This window comes from Coffea eugenioides, unplaced genomic scaffold, assembly GCF_003713205.1.
Source record: "Coffea eugenioides isolate CCC68of unplaced genomic scaffold, Ceug_1.0 ScVebR1_1173;HRSCAF=1983, whole genome shotgun sequence".
NCBI lineage: Eukaryota > Viridiplantae > Streptophyta > Magnoliopsida > Gentianales > Rubiaceae > Coffea > Coffea eugenioides.
Genome location: NW_020861556.1, coordinates 11,736 through 36,532, shown reverse-complemented (window position 1 = coordinate 36,532; position 24,797 = coordinate 11,736). Strand labels below are relative to the sequence as shown.

Genomic DNA, 24,797 nt, shown 5'->3' with positions numbered 1-24,797 from the left:
CTTTGCATCCCACCAATATTGTAATAAATTCTCTCAAGACCATTGTTCACCTTAACCATACTTTCATTTTCATGCAAAATACGTGTTCTGGTAGGTATCTTTTTCTTCAAGAATGGGGAGATTCACTTGTTTTATCATTTAAATCTAACGGAACTACTTTTCTCCCTAGAATATAAAAAATAATACGTTCTTTTTGGCCGCAATTCAATAAATATGCTTTTTTAGGTGCATTTCATTATGACTTCCTACAATTCTTTTCTCTTCCCTTTTCTTCTCAATAAACTGAATTTCAGTCTATCACACACAAAATCCTCATACATGTTGGTGTCTGACAGCAATGCAAGAGTATGAATTATGCCAAAAAAATCAGCAAAACAACAGCCTATGAATTGATCATCACCAGACAAATGTCAACAAATGGAAAGGCCACAATAAAAGGGAATTCACAGATGTCACATCTACAACTTAGTACTTGACCAATTGCACTTTAAGATAGAAAAAGAATATTCATGATGAATAGATCGCATAACATGTGTCAATAAGACTGTGCATTATGAAACCAGTCAGCTCTTTCTGAATTGGCCGTTAAACATGATTACCATGCTTGGGAAAAGGCTTGGGAAAAGGCCATAAAACATAAAATCAAGCTTGAAATTGTAATCAAATGGAAAACATCAGCATTCCATTTATGTGTATATTGATCAGACACTAGACTGACCTGGTGATATCCTGGTGTCAAGTTATAAACAACCTGAAACACTGTTGGGCAACCCTCCATTGGTGACATTGGTATGTGATTTGTCCACCTGTACATTGACAAAATGTCAATAATCCACACCATTCCCAACTTAAGAGAAAAGCACTGTTATCTTTTTTTTGTGTCTTAATGTCAACTCTTAACCATATAAAATGATTTCAAAGTTACGAATAGTAGATGGAAAATTTTCAAAATTAAGATTAATAACTGTAATAGGAAAAACCTACAGCTTGTGGAAAAGAGTTATTACCGCCATAATCATGAGCTATTAGTTCAAGTAATTAATTATGAGCAAACTTTTAGATCTATTGAAAACAGATGGTAACCGTAATGCCACACTGAATACTTTTGATAAGCGGGTAATAAGATATATCTTCTAGGAAAGAGTTACTCCGTATTACTATAATCAGGAGGAATAAATTGAAGTAATTACAAATGCCAAAATACAAGCTTTTAGATTCTTTGAAAAGCACTCATTAAATCAAGTATGCATAAATTACAAATGCCAGAATATAAACTATGATACCAATAGCAAAAAGGGATCAAATTAAAATCAAAATCCCATCAATTGAACTGCCTCACCTGGTAAAAGAACCACTCACAAACACCCTCCTTCCACCATGCGGCCACACAAACCTTGTTGGTATCAAAATTGTATCTCCACCTCCAGCACCCCTACTGTTAGTCAGTCCATTGCCTCCACCTCCCCCAAACATTTTCCCTCTAGCTACAGAACTCCCAGTAAATTCTTTCAGTCCCAAAAATAATTAGAAGGGAAAAAATACTATATCCCCCTTTAGAAATCACTCCGTGCACATTACATCAAAATTTTCAAACAACCGATAAAGGAAAAACTTTTTTCACGGGATCCTCCACGGAAGCAGAGGACCCCCACCTATAATTGATACATGCAAAAAGGAAACGCCCCAATAAACCCTAATTCAAACTTCAATTACAAGCTTAACCCCAAACTTCCCCAATAAAATTTTCCAATTTCTCACTCCAACTTCTTCCAACCAACTAGAACTAAAAACCCTCAAAAAGCCCTATATTTGTCCTCTGATCTGAAGCAAAAATCGGGGATTCTGGATCCGATTCAACATAAATAAAACCTAAATTACAAAATTATGTAGAGTGCTCGATGAAGTGGCGATAAATTTTTCTTGAATTGGAAGCTGGGGAGAGAGAAAATTAGGTTAAATTTGTAGAGTTGAGTTTCGAAAGTATGGACATTGGTGGATCTCTGGTGAAAATTGGGGAGCAAAGAAAGAAGAGAATCATCAATGAAAATGAAGTGTATACTCTCACTCACTTAAATTATAAAGGAAACAACAACAACAAAAAAAAGTCACCAAAAAAAAAAGAAAAATTGATGAAATTGAGAAAAATGTGCAAATGTGCGCGTAGAAAAGGATCGAAGAGATTACGTCTGCCCACGTGTACGTAAAACGACTTTTGTTCTCTCTTGCTCTTTTTTTTTCCTTTAGCTAAAGTGGGAGAACTAAAGATTATATATTTTCTTTTTTTTTTTATTTCGGGTCAATCAACGTAGTATTCAATATTTTATTTTAATTTTAATTTCACTAGAATTTTATGCAATTGGAGAAATTGTTTTATAGAAAATTGTTAATTATTGAATTTTACAAGTTCTTCTACCTTATCGTCAGTATTTAATTTTTTTTTTTTTTTTTAGTGTAAATAAGAGTAATCGAATGCAAAATATTTTACTTACGCTCTCGTTTCTCGAGATCATCAATACATCCATTTCTTTTTTCTTGTCGTCTATTATTATCTCTAATAATGATAAGGTTATGAAATTTTATTGCTATATGATTTACTCAATTGACATGGTATCGCTTATCGAAAGAAGCATTAAAATACTTCCTATTCCACTAAGAATGTTCTCCAAAATTTTCAATGTGTAATAGACTAAGAAATTTGTACACGTTTGTGTAGATATACATAGAGTATGAAAATAAATAGGCATGGTGTATATGTATACTTTTTTGTTAATAAATGGTACTACGAATTTCCACTCTCTAATTTAAAAGCTTCAACTTTAAATTTTATAGTTAGCCAAAGAAAGAAAGGCAGTAATTCCAGCAGTAGTTATTAATATTGTCACAGAAGATGTGAGTGAATAGGGCTGTATTCGAGTCGAGTCGAGCTCGGGTAGTGACTCGAGGTAAAAATAACTAAGCTCAAGCTCGAACTCGAGCTCATCGAGTTTTTAGAATTCGAGCTCAAGCTTGAGCTCGAGTTTAATTAAGTGTAATCAATTCAAATCAAGCTCAATCGAGCTCAATCAAGCCTAATCAAGCTCACATAATAAAAATTAATATTTTATATATAATTTTAAATAAAGGATATTATTGACATTTCACAATAATAAAAATAAAAATTATATTATAAAAAACTTGATTAGACTCGTCGAGCTTTCGAGTGCAAAATATTGAAACTCGAGCTCGACTCGAGGCTTCTATTAAGCAGTTCAAGCTCGAGCTCGGTCAAAACGAGCTTGAGCTCGAGCCGAGCTGCTGACCGAGTAGCTTGCGAGCTCGAGTCAAGCTACTCGGTTCAGCAACAGCCCTAGATTAAACTACTTCAGTTATAAAGAAAAATCACTATAATGATCAAGAATATACATAATTGTTGCCGGCATCTTCAAACATATCTTATTTTAGATTTTCTTTTATCACGACTTACATCTCTTCAAGTTTTCATCAATTTGTTTTACAATAGATAATTTATACTGACAATATATTTGTTCAAGGCAGCTCATACTTTTGTGTTTCCATTGTTTTTCTCCTAAATTATCTTAGAGTTTGACTCTAATAGTTTTGATTTTTTTCTCCGCTAGGCCCTTTGAAGATGATTCTTGTTGGGATAGGGCCATAGGGGAGAGAAGTGGTTGCTAGTACAAACTATTTTCAAATGGTGTAAAGTTTTTAGAGCAGGTGTGTTATTTCGTGAAAAAACTAGAACCATATTATTCAGGTACGGTTCATGTGGGATCGCACATGTTCGTAACATTGTCCTCACGTGTATTTGGCCTTACACGTGCATTTGGCTTTACAATCAAAATTTTGTGCCTATATATGCCATTTACGTCACATTAAGTGACGTGCATTTGGTTTTACCATCAAACTTTTTTGTGTTGGTTGGGACTTTCAAGCACTACCCTAAGAAGTGAGAAACTTTCCCTACTCTTAATCCTTGCACTTGTCGCTAGGGGCTTTTTTGCCTTTTTCTTTTTATTAATAGACAACTCCTATAATACTCTTACTCTAATTTTAAAATTTTTTTTTTGTTAACCGTCAATTTTTACATTACTCGTAAAATTACTCTAACCTATAGTAAAGAAGAGTCCAAGAGAATCAAAAGATATGAGAGAAAATGATTCTCACATTTAAACCAAAGTTATGCACAACTACATATCTTTTAAATTTTATTACAGATGCGTGCAGAGGTTTAAACTCCTGATTTACGGTCAGACTTGCACTTTATGCTCCACTTAACAGGGAACTCTCCTCAGATGAACTGGTTGCCTTTCCATGACAGAGATTATGCTCTATTGGAGTCCATGAGAAACTTACCTTCTACAGACTAGCCACACAAAAGAAAAAAAAACATGAAACAAAAAGAAAAAGAAAAAGACATAATGGGCATAAACCGTGCGAAGGTCTTCACTCCAGAGTCGGGAGATTAGACTCTTTGAAGTGTGGAGTATTTACACTTCCATGACTTGCATGCCTTGTGAGTTGATGCTCATCATGCTTAATTAGGTGCGAGAGAAATCAGCATTTTGGCTATATCTTGAGCTGCAAGCATCGGATTGAGGTCATTCTTATATCAATTTGAGGTTAAAAAATAGATCTACATTTGGTATGAAGACATCAAAATCTGGTCCAGTCATTGTCCTTGTCAAAAAGCCAAAATATAGATGTGCATGTGCATGGTTGAAAGCTGAAACAGAGCTCTGACTAGTTGAGGGTATTTTGGTCATTTTTTGGTCTACAGAACTCCAAATTGGATGATTCATAAGCAGCGGAAAGTTAACTCAAAGGGCTACAACTTTCATGTTTTGTACAAGAGTTAGTTCGACCTTCATCAATGAGAAAATAGCAGTTGAAGTGATGCCAAATTCACAGAAGTGAATATGCGGCCCTTGAATACGTGAGCTGAAGTCACGTATTCCAAGGCTGCATATTCTCGCCTGATTTTTGTAACTTGCTCATCAACTTGCTCTGTTTTCACACCACTTTCCAGCTCTACTCCAGACAAGAATTTTGGCTGCATATGTTCAAGGGACCTTTTGGAAGAAAAAATGAGCTTTATGTCTTGTCTAAATAACCACTTTTTGACTCTCTTAACACTAGGGATGTAAGAATCAATAGAAAGGGAGAATAAGACATATTAGAAGTAGTTCTCATCAGATTTGAGCATTAGAGCTTAGTTATTAGTCTTGTCTTGTTCTCTCTAGCTAGAACTTTTGTGAGAACAATTGGAGACTTCATTGTATAACTCATTTTGTTGAAGAAATAGAAGATCACTGGGAGCTTCTTCACTAATCTTGACTAAGCTTTCTCTATCTATCTTTTACTTGAGATTCAATATGTGTTCATGCAATGAAGCAATGTTCTTTCTTATTATATATTATATGAGTAGCTAAATTTCTAGATTTAGGGAGTAGATGAACTTGTGGCTACTTGATATTAAGTGAATATGATTTACACTTATTACACTTTGTATTAACTTATTTATTTATACATGCTTATCACTTGTTGTTGCTTGATCACTAATAACAAGCTTATAGTTGTTATTATTCAATGAAAGTTGATAATAATGATGGAACAACATAAATGGAACTTAAGTAGTAGACTCATAAGAATAGAGGTACACTTGAGTGGATTATCTTAACATTTCATGCAAAACAAAGAATAATATAGTTATTCACAATGAGAAAAGGGAAAACTAGGCAATTCTATGCCACTATGTCATGAGAATGAGTTTTGGTAAAAATGGAAAAGAATCCCTAGTTAAAGAAGAGTTGTAACAAGAGGTAAATATCTTTATTTGTATCTTTGATGCCATAAATGGACTCTATTTCCCTAAATCCAAGAGTTGGTGATAATCTCCATTGGTTACTTGCAAGTTCTCTAGTTAAGTTAGTTAGATAGTAGCATTGTTAATTTCATAGCTATTATTGACAATTAGTCTAAATAATAGAGTTAGAAAGGACCTAGTACTTGTTAAAATTGCTCCCTGTGAAAGCGACCCGATATATACCCTGGACTACTTGTTGACCTGTATACTTGTAGAAAAGGGTATAATTCGGAATTAAACTTGTATTTAATCCAAATCCTGTCAAGCTGCCTTTTACCTCTTTTCCAATGTTCCAATTTCTTCTTCAATTCATAACCCTCAAATATGAATTCATATTAGGGTTTGTTAAGTTTAATGTAAATATTTTGTATCACTTTTTAAGCTTTCAATTTTGTCCTTAAAAAAATTTAATTTTTACCATAGTTAACGTAGGCTCCCATAACTCCTTCAAACATTGTAACTACTAAATTAACCATAACTATAATAAAAAAATTACTAATAAATTTCATATCTTTTATGAAGACTTTATATAAAATTTAATTGTGTACAAAAATTAATATATTCATAAAAATTAAGGTTTGTTACGAATCTGCACACAAATTATGTGTATTCTTATCACTCATAGTTATTGACAAAATATACTTATGTTAAACGACTAAACAATTAACGTGTTCATCATTTATTTATACCTCTGTTCCTTAAATTAATGGACTAATTTATCTAATTTTAATAATTCATCAAATAAATTATACTTTTGTATGTTGAAATATTTACTATTATTCTACTTTAGAGTGATTAGATTACATAAACAGGTAGGATAATAAACTAAATTTCAAGTAATCAAAGAGTATATTTAATGGATGGGGTTTAAAACATTGTAAAGGATATGAAAATTTCAACACCTCGCTAGTTTCTTGCCCTTACCCTTGGGCTTGTCACAAGGTGTAGCGGGCAGGTAGTAATATCTGTGGCACTACTGCTTCTAGTGATCATGTAAAATTCATTCATCCATAAGCAACCTAGGTGCTTTCAAAACAGCAGCTGAGGGCTTATCATCTTCAGCAGCATCATCGAGGAATAGGTCATCCTTGGTAGTCGATTCTGTAGTCACATCACTATCATCATCGTTTCCAGAATGATGGGCATGAAAATCTCCTGGCTAAACCTGTCCCCAAGAGGATCCGAGCTAGTTCATAGTAGGCATGACCATCGATCGACTGAGACTAAAATAATTCGAGAGGTCTAAAGTAGGAGATCCTACTTCGTCTTGCCAGATTTCACTTGGATGATCTCTAATGTATTTCTTTCTGAATTCAATTAGGACTATCAACCATGCATGCCAGTAAACTTCTTGACAGAATTCTAAAAATGTACATTATCAAAATTGATGCAAGTCCAATATATTTCACTGCGCATTTCTTGTTATGATCATTCACTCCCAACTTGATGTTTTCAGATGTTTTCCATATGAACTGAATTTTTTTCTTGTAAGTATGCATCAATTAAAACAAATGGTGTACAAATGATAACTAATTAATGTCCTCACCCGTGATGACCCTAGCTTGACCCTAGGGCATACCCCAAGGTTTGACGGATCACCTGTCCAACTCTCGTCAGAGCTCACTCACAAACCCTAGAAACAAGATTCATAACCATTAGAAACATGAGCAACAGCAACATTCAAATTTAAACATATATACATTCATTTACATCAAATATCCATACATGCCCAAAGTGTAACAAAAGATTCATGTTCAAATCAAAACCGATAAAGTTAAAAGTTCGCTAGGACAATTAACAAAGGTCCTAGACAGACACTCTAGACATTCTCACCCTCTATAAGGAAAACAAACTAATGGGGTGAGCTATCGCCCAGTGAGGTTCCAAAACAACATATAAACAACGTAGCAAGTTGACAGTTATATATATATATATATCGAAATCTCAAAGCGAAGAAAGTAAAAGTTCACAAGAGTAAACATTAATATTTCAAGTAAACAAGCCAGTTAGGCAATTAACACTCCCACTTATAAGGATATGGTTTACTCTTGCAAGCTAGTTCAGTAGCAGTTTGTCCAAGATCCGTTGACACTCCGTCAACCATGGGAATATAGTAACAAGTCCAGTAGAACACTACTTATCTCTAGTCTCTGTCCACCGATCAACCCCCTACCGGGCCCGAATTCCAAAGATAACAATAGAGGTAATACTTGAGTATACCAAATCCAGTAGACTAAATCCAATGGATTAAACAGTATACAGTACCCATGGTTCGTCAATATCCTCGACCAAACCCTTGCTGGCTCGATTCGTCTAACTTGTCAGTGGCGTTTGGGATCTTAGACAGTTACTTTCAAGTTATGCATATGAATATCAATTCACTTGCAAACATTGTACAGTATTTTTGTCAAGTTAGGGCAAGTGCGATAAAGTACACACTTGCCCAACCAAACAAGTCAAGTAATATCCAATCACAACAAAAGAGCATTTTAATCAAGCGGCAAGTTCTACCATGCAATTTGAAACACTCACCAACCAACTAAGGTCTAGCAATGTCAAGCTCAGGCTCAACCTTCAGGACACTCTCGAAATCTACGATCAAATATTGTATAGCAAGAAGCTATCAACTTTCAACATAGGTTTTCAAAATTCATAACTTTTACTTGTGAAAATCAAAGAAAAACCACATAAATGTAACTCACGTAACTCAAGACTGCAAGTACAAGATGGTGTAACATATAGTAAGTATAGGTACAACTTTTTGAAGAAAAGTGACACAAATCATGAGTTTAGAGCTGGACACATCCAACTATAAAATATGTTTGGAGTAACCATTACTTCCCTCCTTTTAAATCGCTTGGCTTTGACTAAAATCCAATCTATATGTGAAAATCAAGGTGTTCTCAAGTAATTTTGAACAAAGTAGGTCCAAATCACCGTAAACTTACCCCTCAACTCTCACTCTCTCTCACTTGACCAACAAGGAAAAAATTCCAGGAACTTGTCCCTCAAATTCCTCAAGTTAACCTTCCAATTTCAACACTATTTTCATGGCAAAACCACTTACAATCAAGATAACATATCATAGGGTGTACGATACATGTTCTAAGCAAGGAAATCTAGCAAAATTATATATATAAAGCTCTAAACCACTACAAGAAAATTGGTCATCAGTGACAACTTTTCTCTGTGACGAAAAAAAGTTGTCACAAAAGTGGATCCTTTATTGACGACTTTCTAACTCGTCACAAACCTCTAATGGGAGCCAAATCATTTTTCGTCACTAGTAAATTCCCGCCAAGATTTAGCAAGAGCGCGGGAGTGTTTAGAACACACAATAGTGACGACATTAAGAACATCATCACTATTGCTTGGCCTATTTACGGACGACTTTTTGTTGTCGTCACTGATCACTAAAAAAAAAAGTTATTAGTGACAACATTTTGTAGTGATGACAATAAGTCATCACAAAAGGAGCTTCTTTAGTCGCGACACCTAAAGTTGTCACAATTGCAACAAAGCAACTAAATGTTTAGTGACGACAAGGAAAGTTGTCATAATTGCTCAAAGCAACTAAGTCTTCAGTGACGACCTTGAAAAAGTTGTCACTAAAATGATCGTCACTGTTTAAAGTACTTATTTCTAAGTCACTTTCATTAATTCTACTGTGCCACCCTAACTTTTACGATTTAGCCCCAAATGTTGTAAAAAATTCCATTAATTCCATTATGATACCTTAACTTTTACAATTTAGCCCCATATGTAGTACACCGATTTCTTTAATTCTATTATTGCTCCCTAACTTTTGTAATTTAGCCCCATATGTAATTCACCAATTTCATTAATTCTACTATGGCACTCTAACTTTTGCAATTTAACCCCCATATGTAATACACCAATTTTTTATTTCTATTATGGCACCCTAGCTTTTACAATTTAGCCCCTATTTTTTTATTAGGAAATTGCGAATGGTATCTTGATAAACTATGCATAAATATTTTATAATTTTCTCAAACTTAAGTAATAATTTGTTATAAACTCTAAAGATATATCTTTCATTACAATAGTTATAAGGCAGGCAGGTCTTTTTATCAATGGAATAAGAAATTTATGCCAGATTTATCCTTTGTACTACATGCCAAGTAGTATTAGCAAAGGAATAACAAAGTACTACAAAGTAACTAACAAAATAGCCTTCAGGGAGTGTAGTTTATGGGCAAATGAGCATTATCTATTCAAAGTACCAACTTTTTATGGGCATTTTACTCTCAAACATATAATTTATGATAAATTTATAAATGTTTGTAAGTAAAATTCAAAAAGTGTTACACTGATTTCTTACAAAACGAAAACTGGCAGGTTATCTTTTCAACATAAATTAAATTTTTTTTAAAAAAGAAATGGCCCATAAAGTACCAACTCTTTGTGGGTTTCCTCCATTACATGAACAAATATTCTGCTCTTTATGGGCATTTCACTCTGAATCATTTAATTTATGTTAAATACATAAATGTTTGTAAGTAAAATTCAAAAAGTGTTGCACTAATATTTTTATGAAAGGGAAACTGGTAGGTTTTGTATTTAACATAAATTAAATATGTGAAAGCAAAAAAAAAAAGAAATTACCCATAAATCTATGTCTTGCAAATCTATACTAGTAAAATAGTTTCAAACAAAATTAAACATTAAAATAAACTGTAATTTATACACATTAAAATATCTGTAATTTATACACATTTTGCAACTACTACTTTGTGTTTTCTCTGTAATGAATTTTTTAACTATTGAGAACTTAAGTTTTGTCTTGCAAATCTATACTAGTACAATAGTTTTAAACAAAATTAAACATTAAAATAAATGTTTGAAAAAGAACAAAAGTACATTTATCACTTGCGGTAATGTAACAAAATTTTCTCAACCATTATCAATATTTTCACAAAAGTATTAAAAACTAGCAATTGACAATATTAAAAACTAGCAATTTAATTAGTGACGACTTTTCTTGTCATTATAATCTTGAACAAATTAGTGATAACATTATGTCATCACTAAATTTTCTTTGATTTTGACTTAACAATAATGTCTTATTAATAGCATTTGATTATTTTTAATAAAAGTCTGTTATAACCATAGAATTTGACTTTCGTTATTTTCAATTAATGATGTACTTTAGTGCTGCAATTATAAAAAATTGCAGGGCTAAAATATTTGCAAATTATAAAAGTATATTTTCACTTATATGTAATTAACAAATTTTACCACCTATATTGATGAAAATTTGTGTTTTTGTACTAAAAAATAAAGAATAATACTATAGCAATAAAATCTATGCTTCAAACCAAATTAAAAATAAAAAAAGCATGATGATTGATCTCAAATGTTGGGAAAATGATTATTTTTATTGAAACTATGTTATAACCATATAATTTGAGTTTAATTATTTTCAATTACATGATGTTCTTTAGTGCTGCAATTATAAGAAATTAGTATAAAATATTAGCAAATTATAAAAGTACATTTTCAATTATATGAAATTAACAAATTTTGCCACCTATGTTGATGAAAATTTTTATTTTTTGCTAAAAAATAAAGAATAATACTATAGCATTAAAATCTATGGTTCAAACCATATTACAAATCCAGAAAAAAACATGATTTTTGGTATCAAATGGAGGGAAAATGAGTGAAGTCAAAATTTTGATCAAATCATAGTGAAAGTGCCGCGCAACAAAAACAATATCCAAAGCAAAGCAAAGACCAAAGCAGCGGAACACATTCTGAAAACAAAAGCAACGGAACACTTGGTCTGAGTTAAAGCAACGGAACACTTGAGCAACACAAACTTTCACCAAGCTGAAACAAACAAGCTTCTGCACTGAGCACAAAACAGAGCTTCCGCACGGCACCTGATACTTTCACCCACACAACAAATCCGTTCTCTGGCTTCTCACTAGCATCACCATGGCTGTCCAGCATTAAAGGGCAAGGTTTTCATTGGAAAGGTTCATTTTTCTCTCTCCTATACATTTTCCCCAATTTTTCCAAATCCCTAATATTCTACAATATTTTTTGCAAATTTCTGCCCAAAATCTTTTAGCAGCTCTTGATTATTAGATGCTATCATAGCTATGTTGTACTCGGAACTCCCCCCGCTCGACTCGATTCATCTAACCTGTGGCTGATTTGTTTCAAGTTCATTTCTGCAAGCGTGATTGGTCGTTGAGTTGGATGTCCGTTATTTCGAAGAGGAGTCCGCTTGATTGGTGCATCGATCAGGTTTGAGAAGCTGTCTATTCGAGTCTTAAACGTCTGTCAAATTGTTAGCCATGCTACTACATTTTCTTCTCTCCTTTTTTTTTTCCATTCTTTTGCCCCCTCTATTTATGTCGAGGAAGCACAGGGGAGCTTCCAGTTCCTTCTGATGTGGATCAGAAGGAAAATATTAAAAACACTCCTGTCAAGCTTTTTGTTTTTTTATTATGTAACAGGATAAAAAGATCTTCACTCTTCATTTTGATTATAATTTCATAAAATAAGAGAGTGCCATTAACATGTCCCTAACTTTTGATATCCACTATTATGTCATTTTTCCTGAACTATCAATTCTTGTCGATCATTTAAAAAATCCTATCATTTTTGAAATATCCTGTGGAAAGAGCACGCAAACTAGTAGTAAATGAAAATCTAATATGACAAGGAAAGTTTTAGTTGAAATGTACAAGAGATCTTTGAATGCAGCACGCTGTTTGGCATAAATATGCAAAGATGCTGGAAAAGTTAGCAGGCTTTTGAAGCTGAAAACAGCAAAAATGCTACTACATTGTATCACATTTCCCGTTTCTGGAAGAAAAACAGAGCGTATGTTTAAGTCCTTCGTTCCGCTCTGTACAATCAACTTAATTATAAAGAATTCTTTTACAAGTCTTGAGCCATATGGGTTGAGAGTAGTTGCATTCCATGATGGAAGATTCTTTTGAACGTTGAGGGCTTCCAATATTCATGCCTAGCTCATCGTTTCTTTGACCCCAAATTATATTTCTAGAATAATTTACACTTTACAGCCTTAGACAATTTTCAGCTAAGGATGCGAAAATCATACATAAAATCATGTACCTAACCTGCAAGGAACTATATATATAATTTCTGTCCAAATTGGAAAGTTGTTCAATTTGTTCTATATCTCCACAAAGTATATTATTATTATTGTGTTTGTGGATCAGACTTAGAAGAAAATGACCCACGGCAAGAAAAATGTGACCATTGAGTCAAATCATGGGAATTAGTAGATTAGACCCACTGTAACCAACGGACTTCCTAGCCAGCTTTGATCCTTTCTACATTATCGTATTTGGACTTGACCCACCCCAAAATATATATATATATATCTCACTCCACATCTACCGACCAAAACGGCTAATCCACATCAGGGAAAAAATGGCATTTAAAATAGAAAACAGAAGAAAGAAAACATAACTCTAGTAAGTTGACTGTGTGAGTTATTTTACATCTGAACATGTGAATAAATTTCTGCTGCGAATCAGTTTCCTAGCTTTAAATGAACCGACACATGAGATAGATGAAAATATCTTCTAGAAATTATTATTGCTTCAATCAAACTCACATACTTTAATCTCTCGCTCTCTCTCTCTCTCTCTCTCTCTCTAGAATTAAATCTGAAGACTTAATTCCTACCACTAATTATACAAGACATTAGTGGCTTACCATATAATTGGGGATATTCTTGATAAACAGGGTTGGTGACAAAAGCATTGGACGTTTTCTCCCAGTTGCATTTCAGACCAGATATAAGGAGGTTCTTGTAAAGGCACATACTGCTGCATCTGGAGCGGTGCTAAGATTGCAAATAGCTCCTGTTCTTGGTAGGAAAAGGAAACCAATTGAGTGGTTTGAGTTTCAGGTACTGTTCCTTCTTACCATTATTCAGGCTTGAAATTTATATTTGTGCTTTACTCTTCTATTATTTCTGCATTGGACATCTTCCCTTTACAAATATATGATGCCTGATCCTATGTTTTTTGAACATGTAGTGTGCTGTTAGCCAGCAAAATCAGCCTATGAAATTGATTATTCATGTTATGGCTTTATCTTTTGTTTGCCAAACTTTTGCATGTATACTGTGGCTGCAGATTCTATTTAGTTTGCTGCCTTATTAATGCATTTGTACTTGAGATGGTTGATTTTTGCTAAAAATGTGTTTTACACCTTGGATCCACTACAAGAAAAAAGGTCATTAGTGACAACATTTCTTTGTGATGACAAAAAGTCGTCACAAAATGAGGTTGTTTAGTCACGACTTTGAAGGTTGTCACAATTGACTCAAAGCAACTGAGTTTTCAGTGACAACCTTTAATTGTCGTCACAAAACTACTTCGCGCCACGGGACTTGGAAGGCGCGAGTTTTGCGATAGTGACGACTTGATAAAAGTTGTCAGTAATTCTACCACTTTCTTTGACAACTTTACATTGTTGTCACTGTTTATGTTTATTGACGACCAATTTTTGTCAATAAAACTATAGTGTAGTTAGTGACAACATAAGTATCATCACTAACTTGAACATCTCTAATGCATTTATTTAATTGTGAGCCTCAATATTAATTTAATTTTTTTTAAAATTTGATGATTTATTAACTATGACTTTATTTAATTGTGAGCCTCAATATTAATTTAATTTTTTTAAAAATTTGATGATTTATTAAACTAGTCAGAGTTACTTAAATATTAATTTAATTTTTTAAAATTTGATAATTTATTAAACTAGTCATAGTTACTCAATAAGTTTTTAACTAAAAAAAATTAATGAAAGTTTTTAATTAGAACAACTATATAAACTATTACAATTAGAACTCAAGGCCTCTAAATTCAAATACCTTAATTTTGGGTACTGTCAATGCCTCCTTGACATCTAATTAGTCGAATGTTGAAACTCATTAAGTACAAATTCATTTTGATGAAAAGCGGAAATAGTTGTGTTATATAAGTTAATTAATGAAATCAGGACTACTAATTACTGCAATTCCTTCAAATTTAATGTTGATTTGCTAAAAGTCAAAATGAATACATATTTTTCTTACAAATCAATACGTATACTATAGTTTCGTGCAAGTTTACATTCATGATTCTTCAATATAAAACATCTAAAAAAATATAGTACTATTAGACAAAACTAACAAAATTTTCTAGAAACTGATAGAAAGTTCTTAACACATAATTAAGATTTTTCTTTTTTCATGTTTAAAAATAATGAATTATTTCTTAAAATAATATGAAAGTAGATTCCCGATTTAGTATCCTTAATTAAAATGTTTAATTTAATACAAAGAAAATAACCTTTCTTTGAGAATCTAAATAAAAAGATAAAACTAAAAATTGGATCAAATTTTTCGTTCAAAATGAAAAAGAAACAGCGGGAATTGAAAATTGGTGGAGGCATTCTTTAAAAAGCAAATTTCAAAATGAAAGAGTACAAGTCTACCACTTTTGGGCTAAGTCTGATACACTTCTAATTCTCACATTTTCACTCGCTGGCCTTCTCACTGTCTCTCTCGGTCTCTCTCTCACTTCGACCCCTCTCAATTTCTTTCTCACTAATGCTCGAGCATTCCTCCTTATTGGGCTACTGATTTTGATATGTTTCCTCAGAGCATGTGCTGTAAAAAGGCAAGTTTCTCTCTTCTTGCTTAGTAATCAATTTCCCCCAATTTTTATTGACCCGATTTTGTGTTCCCAACATTCAATTTTTGGATAAATTCTCTTCTTCTCTATCATTTGTCTAGTTTCCCCAAAGTTTCTTACCCTAATTAGCAATCACCATCATTTGCAATCACCTTTTCTACCCTACTTAGATGATCAATTGTTTCAATTTCTCCCCAAATTTTATTGCCCTAATTTTAAAAAAAAAAAATTTTTCTGCCCAGGACAAGGAGGGCATCCCCGGGACCAGCAGCACCTCATCTTCACTGGCAAGCAGCTCGAGGACAGCCGCACCCTAGTCGACTGCAACATCCAGAAGGAGTCAGCCCTCCACCTTGTCCTCCACCTCGACGGTGGCGCCAAGAAGCGCAAGAAGAACACCTGCACCAAGCCGGCGGTGACTGAGGGAAATTCCCCCCCTCTTTTTTATAAACTTTATTGTTACTAGTCTAATTGAACATTAGCAGCATGTTCTTATTTTGAAGATTTGGGTATGTTACTGCAAATCGTTGAGTTATTGAACCATTTGCATCATGAGCTGTGCCTCGTTAACTTGCTTATTTGTGAGTTGTGTTATAGAGGTTTCTGTGGGAAGCTTGTCGAGACACTACTTTAATCATCTTGATGGTAGCTGCGGCTGCTTCTTTGGCCCTTGGGATAAAGACAGAGGTAAGCTTAATTTTTGAGTTTGCTCTAATTATTATTATTATTATTTTAATTTTAAGGATAAGTTCACTCTTAATACTTATTTTGAATTGAGAATTGTAAGCCCTATAAAGTTTTTTCTGTTTAATAATTTTGTTGTACTACTATATGTTTGAGATCATGATTTTGTTAGTTGTATGAATTTTAAATCTTGTCTTTTGATTTTCTGACAAGAATGGTATCTGTCCCTATCAAATTCTTATAGATTAAAGTATTTTTTAATATACTTGTGATTTACTAGCTAATCTGAGTGGAAAATGGAAAATGCTGACATGTTTTGATTGGTTAATTTTGATTTGGTCTTGCCATAGTCTAATATGTTGTTTTCCAGGGTATAAAAGAAGGATGGTATGATGGTGGAAGTATTGCGTTGGCTGTCTTTATCGTCATTGTTGTAACAGGTATTATGACAAGTTTAGCAAAGAAAGTTGGTACAATGTGTGGTTAATTAATGACCAGAAATGCAGTTAATTTCGATTCTGTGGAGAACTGAATGAAATGTATTACATCCCCCCTGTTGGAAGTGCTCTATCTTTGTGTAAATGTGCGCACTCACAAATCGACTCTCATTTCCTTTGTTTCCATTTATTTATTTTTTTAGAAACCTGGACAAGTTGCTCCAAATCATTGCATTTGTACTTTGCCTTAAAAGCTGTATATTAGCTATGGATGTAGTCCTGCAAGTTAAGATACTGTAGACTTTTTTTTTCTGCTAACTTATAAATTCATTCTAGAACACAAACCTCTAAGGTTGCATCTCAAGTCTAAGGTGTTGCATTTGGTGACTGAGAAATCTGGTGATAGAGTTCTAAGGCTGCATCTCAAGTCTACTTAAGGACTTGTACTAGTATCATTTTGGAAGAGCTTGGTAAGAGGACCAAAACTCATAATTAGTTTTGATGTGAAAAAAGATCTTCCTCCGTAAAAATTCATGAACTAGGAATGTTATTAGAACAGCATGGACAGCTTCTTATGGTATGTTTTGAGAGTCCATGATTCTCCAGAATATACTTGTTAGCCTTACTTGTGCTGAATTTCACATGTTTCACTATTTTTTAAGGGCAAAGGTGCTTTGGCCAAAATGTTTTGCTTGCAAATGTGTTGACCACATTTACTTCTCTGCCTAGTATGTTCCTTTTGTTAAGTTTACAAGGGAGAGGTCAATCCTCTTAAACAGAAACAAAACACAGGGTCGCAGCCCCTAAAATATTTGCACCACGCAATTCACTAAGTTCCTGTGGCGGTTCTGTTATAATCTGCATCCCAGATTCTTTGTTGACACTACTTTTAGCTAGCTAGTCTGCACAATTACTTATTTCTCCAAACATGTTGTAGCCAGGATTCCCGATCCCTGCTTAAAACATTCCTGATCTGACATATTAGATTGTATAGTGGTGAGTCCTGTCCTGCTCCTTGTATTAGTTCGAAAGCTGCCTTGCAATTCGTGTCCAGAATCACTCTTCTTTCTCCAGAGTTCCAAGCCATTTTTATCCTTTTGAGTACTCCCCACAGCTCTGCTAAGTGCTATCATATTATCTATTAGCCCAATATTCACTATAAAACCTGTTTTCCATCTCCCCCAGCTATCTATATGTCCCTTTTCAAATTAATATGGCTTTGCCTCTTCTACTTGGAATAATGCTAAATTGAGAAGTGTACATCTTGCCACAGTTAATTGCTAATTATTGATAGTTTCACGTCTTACATGGTAGTTTGTTCTCCATATAGCATTATTTTATACTGTATAATCACAAACTTTTTGCTGGATGTAGGTTGGATTTTCTGTTAACGGAGTAATAATACTAACTTTTATGTGGGTTTTGAAGGCATTCCTTGAGGTAATACCTTTTCTTTTCACATGAATGGTTCCCATTTTTGGTGCCATTCTTGAAGTAAATTTCACTGTGAATGTTTTGCAATGTCCCGCCACTTGCCTAACTCACTAGTTTGATTGGAATACAATATTAAGGGGTGCTGGTTTTCTATGGAATTAATACACCATGACAAACAGCAAAAGTAATTTCAGAGATCTAGAACAAGAAAGTTGTTATTTGCTTTTAAATGGCAAAGAAACATTCTAGTTATGTTGGTACACATTGCTCCTACTTGACACCTTATATCATGATCGACATTACTTTGGTTATCATACTTGACACCTTGTATCCTCTGTGGTGCATTAGTTTGGATTGTTTTGGTTTAGTTTAGTTTAGTTTATTTGAATGTTTTAGCTAAGCAAGTGAACTGAAGTTGCTTTTCCTTTAGTGTTGTGCTTATCGTCTTATCAACTGGTTATATTGTTCATAGCAGTACTTATATCAGTACTTGTTATAGTAGTGCTTGTTGCCTTATCAACTTGTTATATTATTCCTTTGAGGCTGAAGTTTAATAGCAGTACTTATTTCTTGAGCTAATTTGGTGCATTAGTTTGGGGCTGATTTTGATTTTCTTTGGGGCTGATTTTGATTTTGATTTTGAATGTCTTAGGACGATGGAAGGTAACTTTGGTCCGGATCTTCTTGGCTTTCTTCTTAAAAGTTGTCCCAGATTTGACAAATTTGGCAACCTTGGCTGCCTGAGCCTTTGTATCAAGCTTTTTTGTGGTGTCAGCTTTAGGAGCCATTGCTGAAAACTGCCTTACAAATCTTTTACCTGAGGGGAGAAGCGGAGTGTTGAGGGGAGGAGCTGAGTGTTGCTGAAGCGGCTCTGTGTTGAAATTTGGGACTTGGATTTGTTTTGTAAAGCTACCTCGAGTTATATGTGAAATTTAGGCCAAATACCACTTATCAAACTATCTATAGGGTGTTGTTGAACTTCATTATGATATTTGAATGCTTATATGATATTTTGACATTTCGTAATGCAATGGATGCATTCATTTGCTAATTATAAATCATTGTCATTTTTTTCCATTTATAGATATAATTGTTGTAGGAAAATTTTCAATTTTCATGGTGATAAAGAGTGATACGAGTCAAGCTATGCCATCGGATAAGGTTCAAGTCCCACTAGGACTGGTTACACGAGCTCGAGCAGTTCATTCAGCTTCACCGCAGCAAAGACGTTATAAGGCACAGACACGCTTTATAAGGATACGTCTTCTGCCATTTAATCGATTCACCATAGCAAAGTCATTATAAGGTGTGGGCACGCTTTATAAGCTCAAGTCGTCTGCCCATCTAGTCACATTTGCTATTTTAGTTAAGTCATTGTAATAAGGGCTTAATGGTCCATAGTCATGCTTTAATTACCTAAGCGATGACCTCATAAGGTTGTTTACCTAAGGGATGACCTCATAAGGTTGTTTACCTAAGGGATGACCTACCTAAGGGATGACCTCATAAGGTTGTTTACCTAAGGGATGACCTCGTAAGGTTGTTTACCTAAGGGATGACCTCATAAGGTTTGGTCAAGCCTACAATTGTTAGTCTTAGTCAAGACCACAACTCTAGACTAGTTCCACATTTAGTTGTTCATCTCTATGTAAGGCTATAAATAGCCCACACTTCCAATGGATTTAGGCATTCAATGAATAAATCAGATTTTGAGAGTTTTCTTGGTTTCTCCAAGGCTTCTTGAATACCTTAGAATTTCTCTAGGTGTTCGTGACTTATCAATCTAGAATCGCACTAGGTTGTGGCGTCTTCTACCATTATACCAAGGTTCGTTAACCACGTGATTAACGGGTTGAGGTCATCCGCTCCAAACTTGGTGTCCTCTTGTCGATCCTGAATCTAATCTTTTACGGGTTTCGTCACAAGGTTGGCGACGTTCGTATCAGTTGGTAATCAGAGCTAGTTAAGAGGTATCACGTTATATCCCTTTATTTATTTCCTTTCGAGTCAAGTTGTCCAAAATTCTGTTTTCATGTTCTAAGTTTGCTATCCGCAATTTCCAGATTTGTTACTTCGTGTTCTTGCGTTATTTTTCCAGATTTGTTACGTCATAAACTTGTGTCTAGTTGTTGTTAATTGCTGTGGTTAGTCTTGTTTGGTCCAGCCTTTTCTTTTGTGTCTTATTCTTGATTCTTTGTTTGAGTCTTGTTTCTATCCTGTTATATCCATTCAATTCCAGTCTTTTTGTTCTATTTGATCATTCGAGGTTACTGTTCATCCGAAAAAAAATCAGTTTGTAGCAAGGGTTTTAGAGTCCTATCTAGTTATTCCTTGTGTTCTTGTTTACATACAAAAAAAAAAAAAAAAGCACCAAAAAAACCTACTCCAATTCCAAGTTGGATTTGATTAGTTTAGTCCAACTTGAATAAGGCTGTCCAGATTTACTTCAATTTCGTTTTTACAGCCTGTTAAATCCTTTTTGGGATAGGAAAAGGGGATTAGTTCCGGAATAATCCAAAAATTTCCACTATCCATTATTTCCTAAATTGCTGCAACAAGAGCAAGTGTTGGTGCACTCTTTAGGCAGTTGTTATTGAGTCAAATCTTTATAGCTTTCTTGAATCAGTTGTTCTGCTTATTTTTTCCAGTAATTTCCAGCCAGAGTAGTGTCCAAATTTCCAGCTCTTGTATAGAGTCATTTGCCAAGTTTTTGTGTTGCATAACTAGTAGTCCTTTTGTCGTGCATCTACGCATTTTTTCCAACAAATTCCAGCAGATTATTTTTTCCAGTTCTTTTGAGTCATTTTTGTCTTATACCTCCTCAAATTTCCAGCTTATAACGAGCCACATTTGAGTAGATTCTTGTGCGAAGCTAGTTGAACTTTTCAGGGAAATTTTCTACTTTCTTCAAGGGAAGCAAGCAGAACCTTGAGAACATTAGAGTGTTTTAAACACTTGAGTGATACACGAGTGACGAGTGTAAACATGTGAGCTTGTGTGGTAAGGAAAAATATCTTTTGTTTCACTAAATTTTTGCAGGTTTCCTCAATACATCATGGCGAATACGAGGCATTTAAAAGCTAGCTTACAACATCTTCTTCCTGATCCTAAGGGAGTCGAAGAAGTGGCATTACGTGGTGTAAATGAGCAGTTGGACATCGTCAAATCTCAGTTGCATTGTTGGTTTTATACTCGTTGTGGTGTCAAAGATAAAACATGCAGCTTGGCCATTGATAGGAGTTGTGAAGTCAATCTTGCAAGCGCTATCATGGTTCACAAATTAAATCTTCCAACCATTGATCATCTTCAACCGTATAAGTTGTCGAGTGCTCATGGTGATGTTTGGGTTACTAAACACACACTTGTACCTATTCAAATTGGCAAATATGTGGATGAGGTGTTGTGTGATGTAGTCCCAATTCAAGTGACACATGTGTTGCTAGGTAAAGCGTGGATGTTGAGGCGAGAAGTTAAATATGATAGACATACTAATAAGTATTCCTTCTTATTTAATGGTCGTCGTTCTGCACTTGTACCACTTATTTATGACCAACTTTGTATTGATCTAGCATACATGAGAAGTGAACATGAGCGTTATAGTATGAAGAAAGAGCTAGATGAGGGAATTGTGACTGATGAGGTAAAATCTGAGGGAGTTGAAAAGGAGAAAGAGGCTGAGAATAATGAGAGGAAAAAGACAGCTATTGAGCATGAGAAAGAGATTGAAAAATCCAAAGTGTTGACTGAGGAAGCGAAAGAAAGAAGGGATAATGCACTGATTTTAAGTTTCAACAAAAATGAGAGTGAGGGGACTTATTGCCATTCTAACAACCTTAACATTGCTCTGTCTAGTGTTCCTTGTTTTGTGCAGGTTAAGCAAAGTGCAATCGTTTTGATCTTACAATGTTCCATCCCAAAGACGCTTGTGCAATTTGCGAGTTTCCATGGAGTTTGTCTTCTAGGAGTTAGATCAATTTGGTTCCCATTCATGGAATCAGATAATTTCAATGTTGTTCACGTCTTTGGAGGATCAAACTATGTGTACCCTCAAGAACTTAGAACCGACCATGTTCCACGAGTTTACACAAGGAGCGAGGTCTTCAATGGTCACTACAATACCTATGCTCATCTTGCACCTAGTCCACTTGAAGCTCCAACTTCACCAAGTCAGCTTCCATACTTTGCAAGCTTATTCAAGTTTGAGGAGTATGATTTCATAGGATCTACATCGCATCACGTTGAGGATCCTTACCTCATGATCACAAGTGATCAAGTTGGGCATACATTGAAACTGGTTCGTGAGATTCAAGGTTCAACAATGTTTACTTTCCAGCTTAGCAAGTGGTTTATGCATTGGATGAAAATTGTGGTAATCATAACAAAATTGACTCGACGGCATGTAACTCTTCTTATCATCATTCATGCTTCAATTTGTGGGCAAATTGCTTTCAAGAGAAGGGGAATGATACGAGTCAAGCTATGCCATCGGATAAGGTTCAAGTCCCACTAGGACTGGTTACACGAGCTCGAGCAGTTCATTCAGCTTCACCGCAGCAAAGACGTTATAAGGCACAGACACGCTTTATAAGGATACGTCTTCTGCCATTTAATCGATTCACCATAGCAAAGTCATTATAAGGTGTGGGCACGCTTTATAAGCTCAAGTCGTCTGCCCATCTAGTCACATTTGCTATTTTAGTTAAGTCATTGTAATAAGGGCTTAATGGTCCATAGTCATGCTTTAATTACCTAAGCGATGACCTCATAAGGTTGTTTACCTAAGGGATGACCTCATAAGGTTGTTTACCTAAGGGATGACCTCATAAGGTTGTTTACCTAAAGGATGACCTCGTAAGGTTGTTTACCTAAGGGATGACCTCATAAGGTTTGGTCAAGCCTACAATTGTTAGTCTTAGTCAAGACCACAACTCTAGACTAGTTCCACATTTAGTTGTTCATCTCTATGTAAGGCTATAAATAGCCCACACTTCCAATGGTTTTAGGCATTCAATGAATAAATCAGATTTTGAGAGTTTTCTTGGTTTCTCCAAGGCTTCTTGAATACCTTAGAATTTCTCTAGGTGTTCGTGACTTATCAATCTAGAATCGCACTAGGTTGTGGCGTCTTCTACCATTATACCAAGGTTCGTTAACCACGTGATTAACGGGTTGAGGTCATCCGCTCCAAACTTGGTGTCCTCTTGTCGATCCTGAATCTAATCTTTTACGGGTTTCGTCACAAGGTTGGCGACGTTCGTATCAAAGAGTTATCATTGAATCAGAATTTTCCATTAATAACAATCTGCGGTCATAAAATTAAAAAGTGTTTAGTGACAACAAAAGTCGTCAGTAATTAGTCTATACCAATGACAATTACATATCACTTTTAGTGAGGACATTTATTTGTACATCATTGACAAGATACTATGTCATCACTAAAATTACAATAATTATTGACGACATCAGTTGTCACAAAAGAGTTCCATTCACTGACGACTTTTATTGTCGTCACTATATACTTTTACCGACGGGCCTTCAGTGATGACTCTGTGACAACTAGAAAGTTGTCAATAAAAGTTATCAGTGACGACTTTTTATTTTTTTGTGACAAAAATGGCTTGTCACTGAAGACCAAATTTCTTGTAGTGATCCCATTGCTGGTATTTGAGGAGTTTAAATTTAGTTCATATTACATTGCATTTGTTTTCTATATAATGTGGCGGTCATATTCTTTATGGTAGGATAAAGGGCTGCAACAATATGGACAGGAGTTGGATGTCTATTAAGAACTACCTAGACCCCAAGTATTTAGATGGAGTTGATGAATTTATTAAGTTTGCTTTTCTAGGCAAGGATCCTAATTGTAAACTGCCATGTCCTTGCAAAGTATGCAATAATTTTGAGGATCAAACTAAGGAAGTCATGGCCAATCACTTGTGTCGAGAAATTGTTGATAGTTATACTAGGTGGATATATCATGGCGAAGGGTTTGAATCTGATGATGAGAATGATGACATAGAAATAAATGACAACGATAGTGACTTTGACAGTATGGAGGAGCTGTTAAATGATGTAGGAGTTGCTAACTTTGGTGAGAGTTGGAGACATTCACCGGAACTTGATACGGGTGCTTGTACCGAGAAAGTAGGAGAAGCAAGTAGGTTTCTCAGATTATTATCGGAGGCTGAAAAATCTCTATACCCGGGCTATGAAAAGTATTCAAAACTCTCGTTTATTGTCCATATCCTCCACTTGAAAACAATGAATCGGTGGACTTGTAAATCTACTGATATGTTGCTGAAGTTCTTGCATCAAGTATTTCCTACAGCTTTGATTCCCAGTTCATATTACGTGGCAAAAAATTTCATCCGTGAGTTGGGGCTGAAGTGTGAAAAGATCCACGCCTGTGAAAATGATTGCGCACTTTTTTGGAATGAAAATAAAGGCCTTGATCATTGTCCAAATGAAAAATGTAAAGCACCGCGGTATAAATCTCCAAATTCCAAAATACCTAGAAAGGTGTTACGTTATTTTCCATTAAAACCAAGGCTGCAAAGACTGTTTGTGAACAAAGAGATTGCTCGGGATATGAGGTGGCATAAGGAGAGACGTGTAGATAATAAGAACATGATGCGACACCCTGCTGATTCATTAGCTTGGAAGGATTTTGATAGAAATCACAAG

At 34.7% G+C, this 24,797-nt stretch overlaps 1 long non-coding RNA gene across 2 annotated transcripts; it reads left to right on the top strand.

Moving 5' to 3' along the window:
- The first annotated feature begins 15,806 nt into the window (after nucleotides 1-15,806).
- LOC113755071 lies at nucleotides 15,807-19,171 on the top strand. 2 transcript variants are annotated; one of them, XR_003465566.1, is made up of 5 exons: nucleotides 15,807-16,067; nucleotides 16,156-16,245; nucleotides 16,613-16,682; nucleotides 18,054-18,119; nucleotides 18,766-19,171. It is a non-coding gene; the product is annotated as an uncharacterized LOC113755071 (long non-coding RNA). The 2 variants fall into 2 exon arrangements; XR_003465565.1 differs by having other exon boundaries at nucleotides 15,807-16,245.
- The last annotated feature ends 5,626 nt before the right edge of the window (nucleotides 19,172-24,797 follow it).